Raw genomic sequence first — 6,000 nt, 5'->3', positions numbered from 1 at the left:
AAAGTTTGTTTATTACATGAAGATTATCGAATTTACTCTTTGCACACTTTTCCTCTGCCTTATTGTAATAATATTGAATGTGTATTCATTGGCTTAAACCATCACGTTACCAGTACACATGTAGGTGTGAACTAATTTTCGTGTTTCCATTAAAATTATTCCGTTAATAGACTATATAACAATCTTATTTACAAAATGAATTGATAAAAACAACAATCACAGAAAGCATTTTATAGATAAATAACAATCATTGGAACAAAATAAATGCTATAAAGTGTAAATTTGTGTATGAACAACTCACCCCCTAAACAAAAGCATAATAAGACTCAACGCTAAAACAAGCGCCTGCTTCTTCATCTAACTATGTAGTTGCATGACCATGATTAGCAATATAGCAAACCAAATCTAAGAGATTAACCTATTGTAAAAATAATACTATGACCACAGCAGATTTCGTACAGAAAAAGTTACTATGTAATCATTGTCTCTGCGTGCCCCACATGTATTATCTGTGTAATAAATTTGATTGTATCAAACACCTGACCTTTAAAAAAGTTTTGAAAACCTAGATATTTTACAATTCAGAGTGCAAACCATACCTCTAACTCCTCCCTAATATAATGCATTATTGAAATTTGTTAGACTGTGGTTAGACGACAGTGAATTTTATTTAGTTAGTACACATTAACCAAAGTTAGACTAAGCAGAAATTTGAAAAATACTGCCATGTGATTGGACAAAAAATAATGTTGATCATTAATAATAATAATAAAGCTTTAAGTTTATTCTGAAATTTCAAAATATTACTTTATTTAGCATATAACTAATGCAAATTCAATAAATAAAAAGTACATTGTTTGCTAGTTTTGAAAAAAAAATCTCCGTTTCGCAAAAAAATCATCGGCGCAACGGAGATATGAGCGGTATTACAACAATACAATGCCTATAATAAAGAAACTATTGCTTTTAGATGATTTCTATAATTTCAAAATCATATACTACGCAAATTAAAAGAAAATGCATTGCTAATCGTATTTTATTTAAGAAATAATGTATCCCAAACTGTGATTTTATTGCTCAATAACATCACTGTTTGGAGTTCGGATGCGGGGAATTATATCACGAGGGCGTAGCCCGAGTGATATAATGATGCGCATCCGAACGACAAACAGTGATGTTATCAAGCAATAAAATCATCGATTTGGATATATTATTTCGATTCTAACACGACGTCAACAAATAAATGCTGCCGTACATGATAATTAGCTAAATTGCGTCTGATTTGTTTCCGTACTTATTGTCAGCGCGTCACATTTTTAGTGGTTACGTCACGTGTATAATGATTACGTCACATGTCTAAATATAGAACGTCAAACAGTGATTTTATAGCATAATAACACACACTTTCGGTTCTTCAATGTTCAATAGGGAAAAATGCGGGTCGTGTTAGAATATTATATTTTAAATTTTGCACTCCGTTGTGCCCGTTGCGCCAAAAATCTCCATTGCGTATTGTCATAAATATCATGCTCAAATGAAGATTTATCAATATTGTAAGTTCCAAAAAGCATTATTTGTAAAGATATTACCGAATGTACATTTCATTTATTTCTAAAAGTCTAAGTCATTTGTTTTTTAATAAAAAATGAATGCATATATTTTAATGCTATATATTATGTGGACAAATATTTGCAGTACATATTTTACATATTCTTCGCTGTTTGAAAATTGTATTAGAAGCATAATTATACACACATATATAATTTCACTTTAGTGTGGTTACAACCATAATTACAACATACAGGATCTTTAAATTGCTTTTAACTTTGATATAACTTTTTACATACTTCCACACAGAGGCAGTATAACAATGTTATGGAATTCTTATTTCATCCTACGTGTAAACCCTGTAATTGTACTATTGAATGGCCAATATCACCCGAATATTATTGATATTAAATATATTTTATTCGAACAACAAAAAGCATATAGATTAACATGTCAAATGGTATCAAAGAGGCACGTCTACTCTGAGTTAAACCCACGTGACTAGAGAGGGAATAAGAGAGTATATAATATTACACAACAGTATAGGATCCCGCAGAGAAGACGCAGCTATCAGCGGCCAGTGGTCATTTCGAGGAATAAGCAGCTGCGATCAACATGTGTATTTGAAGTTGTGTGTATATAGACCTGTTAGTGTCTTTTTGATTGTTAAAACTTGAAAAGTTTGGAATATTATATTATATTGAAAGGTATGTTTGCTGAATTATTGTACTTTTATAGTAAGTTCACACGGAATATATGTCTGAATACTATAGACAATATATTCGTGTGTATAAATTTATATATAATATATAACAACAATTTGTAAAAAGCAGATTTTTAAAAAGCTACTTATTATCTAGTCCTTCATTGAAAGACATCGCATTTTCTTTTTTTTTACAGTTTTTTTTTTTTACAGTTTGACGTTAATCGGAAAATGCGGGGTTTAAATCAGTCAATAGCGATTTTGAGATTGTACCCCATTCAGTTGCTTTACAAGAAGCTAGATGTAATGATTCTTACCGAACATAGAAGAAAGTTCATGTTTTCAGAAATTCATGATTGTGGGTCTACATGGACCCGACTCGATGTTCACGGTGCATATCCATATCGGTACCCTCTTTGCGAAATCTGCTCAAATGGTACGGGTCCTCTCTGCACATGCACAGGCTATTCTTTGCTTAAAACAAACCAGCGATGGATAACATTTCACACTAGGAGGTATGTTGGGATGGTGTAAAAAGTAGTTTTTAGAATATATAATCATAAATCGTGTACTGTTTAGCCAGGACTATAAATTTATATTATATATATTATATATAAAAAATATATATACTATATATAATATAAAGTCTGTGTGTGTGGGTCATGAAACAGTACGACAAGCAACTACTGCCCTTGGTATCCGGAGTCCTTTAGTAGCACTTGGACTATCCTTGGCAGAAATCTCCAAAACCCTGGTGACAGTTGGTGCATGGTTTTTAAGTCCAACTTCATTTCATTATTTTCATAAATAAATCATCCGACTTGAAGTCCCAAAATTCAGATTTTTTAATGAAATCTAATGACTCGTGACTGTCCATAATATATCCATGTGTTAAACTGAAAAAATGCGCCAAACCTTGTTTCAGAGTTCAAAAGAACGCCGACGTAAAAAAGAAAATAATTCAGCTCTTCCCAGACTCTATACCCCAGACAAAAAATAGGTTACTGTGAGAAACAATGGTTTAAAAATAATTAAAACTGATGCATGAAAAAAAAATCATGGAGATATTAAATGCTCGAACATTTTGCAGTTCAAAAATAAAATTTACTCATGAATTACTTAGTAGTTTTATGATGATAATATTAATGCACACTTTTATTTTTATTTTAAGGGAGATGTTGATAGATTGTTTATGATATATGCATATTGCGCATGCTCAATAACATGTTGATGTTAAAGATTTTAGAAGAGTTACTTTTTGGAAACTTAAAGCTACGCCAAAAATAAAGAGATGATTGAAGGTTGAAAAGTGAAATGAAAGCATTCCGTGGGCCACTGTGAAAGGGAACAGGATCCCTTTAAACATTTTATAGCAACGACGAAAACATTTGAACTTATCTGAGAGCAACAGAACAGATGGCATTGCATTGTAAAGGTCGGCCATTTGTATGTTTGTTTACATAACGTCAAACGTAGATCATCACGGTTCCGAAATGCGAATTTAATACAATGTTGGCACTCATCGCATTAGCGCGGATGAGACAAAATAATAATACTCGCACTAAATTTACGACAAACATCGAAACGAGGTCAGGTCAACAATAGTTTTAGAGAACTTTACAACCTTTACAAGCCAGATAAAGTGTGTATCTGTTCTTGTAAACTTGTTAAAAGTTTAGGTGCGGTCAGTACCATAAGTGATTAATTACAGAGGACGCAAGGGTTAGGGGATACCAGTATATATATATCACTGATATCAATTAACCATTAAGCGCATAGGGGGGACTTTCTAACAAACAATTTGTCGCTTGATAAAATAAATCATGCAGATCTTTTGGGGTATATTAAGCGTTACAGACCAGACGGTAAATAAAACAGTGCAGACTGGAGCAATGCAATGGCAGATGCCTTTACGTTTATAGACACGGCAGGGTATTCAAAATCTTTAAATATAGTTGGCGTAAGAATCAATGAATAATGTTTTGATCTATTATCTGCATTAATACCAGATACTTAATTATTACAGTAATATAAAGAAAGCTTCATGACAGGTTTGTAAAATATGGAATTATTATGAACATTTTAATATATTCTTCAAGGGATACGAGCTTAGTATGCATGCATACCAGTTAAAATTCAATTATGGAATACATTAGTAAAAGAAAATGTGTTGCACAGCCGAAACGTTTGCAATAAATAATTACTGAATGTTCGTGCTTGTTTGGCTTATCTGTTTATATTGGAATAAATGAGTGACATAGGAATAATTTAGTAAAAATATATTGACGTGCCAAAGCTCGATTCTGAGATATTTTCGTTTGGAGTCTAGAGGCGAAATATTGCCCAGACACAAAAATAGAACAATATCTCGTCGCGCAGTACAATTAGTTGGACTAACCACAGATTTATATTACAATATAAATCCGTGGACTAACATAGCGGTTATCAAAGAATGTAAAATTATAAGTTATCAGTTTATTTGGACAAATAAAAAATACTAGCGTAGGAATGATAAGTAGGTTGATTATATTATCGCATTCGGCAAAAAAGGGCGGTCGAGAGGACATTGAAAATCTTTTAGCTAATCACTGTTGCTGGTCTTGAGTAAGTTATATATTATGAGACGAATAGGGACGGCAATTAATAAATATATTTAGACTATTACGGTTATTGTTGATTTTATTCCATTTCTGAAACATTGCTGCGGAAACTAATGCAAATAAACATGTCATTACATGGGGCAAGTGTGTCAATATTGGCACACTTGGTTCAAATTTGCCCCCGGGCTAAAGCCCTTGTACGTGTACCCCCTTGTGTAATCTTTTTTCTTTTTTTTTCTTTTTTGTTACTTTTGTACTATGTAACAATATTTGCGTTGTGCATTAATTACATAAATGTACGTAGCCTACCGGCTAGAACCAAAATGAAAACCCCTGTCTTCGTTATTTGTATATTAAACCTTGAAATTTGATAAGGTTATAAAAACATTCCAGTGGTATGACAGAGAGACTGTAATGTTTGATCCATATGTTGGCATAACGTGCACTAATAATTCACTATATGCGTCATGACTTTTTAAGTCATAGAGAAAAAAACTTATAAATATCATACCTGTACTGTATATAGAAATTTGATCATTCAACTTGATACATGCAATAGGGTCATAAGATAAAAATACAGAGGGTACGACTTTCAACGCTGTGGGCGTGACCATTGAACAGTGTGCGGGGAAAAAGACATGTAGCGAGCAAAAAAAAAAAGTATTAGCAGAGCGAGGTTTCGATCCTCGGACCTCTGGGTTATGGGCCCAGCACGCTTCCACTGCGCCACTCTGCTGTTGCATACAGTTGGTTTAAGCCTAAATTAAATCTGTAATACGTTTTTGTTCACGCGTCAAGCGAGATTTGGCTACGTTAGTTCACGTTATTACGATTTGCAAAGAAAAACAATCGCAATTTTATGCGTTAAAACACATTTTTTGATACACGACTGTCAAAACATTTCCTTTTGACAAGTATGTGCCTTTAACTCCAATTATCAGGGCTTAATTATACAAATGTTCACTTCGTTGATCTACAAAAGACTCTTTATCTTGTTATTCTCGCGTACCCCACCCCCTTTGAAAGTGTCAGTGTATATCGACGTTATCATCCTCCCCTCTTTTGCATAACTAGGTCCCGTTTATGATTTATTTCCCACACTGTTACCACATATTGTTTTTTTCTACTAATAAAGTTTTAATTCATTCT

General features: G+C 32.9%; 1 protein-coding gene and 1 non-coding gene across 2 annotated transcripts in view; one reads left to right on the top strand and one right to left on the bottom strand.

Annotated features, from left to right (window-relative positions):
• Positions 1 to 5,515: 5,515 nt before the first annotated feature.
• On the bottom strand, positions 5,516 to 5,587 carry Trnam-cau (transfer RNA methionine (anticodon CAU)). Its single transcript has one exon. It is a non-coding gene; the product is annotated as a tRNA-Met (tRNA).
• A 55-nt stretch (positions 5,588 to 5,642) lies between these two features.
• The window catches only part of LOC132715257 (trafficking protein particle complex subunit 9-like), a 45,279-nt gene continuing 44,921 nt past the window's right edge, over positions 5,643 to 6,000 (top strand). The window contains exon 1 of the mRNA XM_060698247.1: positions 5,643 to 5,765. The gene's annotated coding sequence lies outside the window, so the exon portion shown is untranslated. The remainder of the gene's footprint in view (positions 5,766 to 6,000) is intronic.

Source organism: Ruditapes philippinarum, unplaced genomic scaffold (genome assembly GCF_026571515.1).
Source record: "Ruditapes philippinarum isolate M1 unplaced genomic scaffold, ASM2657151v2 ctg5962_1_1_1_1, whole genome shotgun sequence".
Taxonomy (NCBI): Eukaryota; Metazoa; Mollusca; class Bivalvia; order Venerida; family Veneridae; genus Ruditapes; species Ruditapes philippinarum.
The sequence above is the reverse complement of the archived record's forward strand: the minus strand, read 5'-3'. Positions and strand labels throughout refer to the sequence as shown.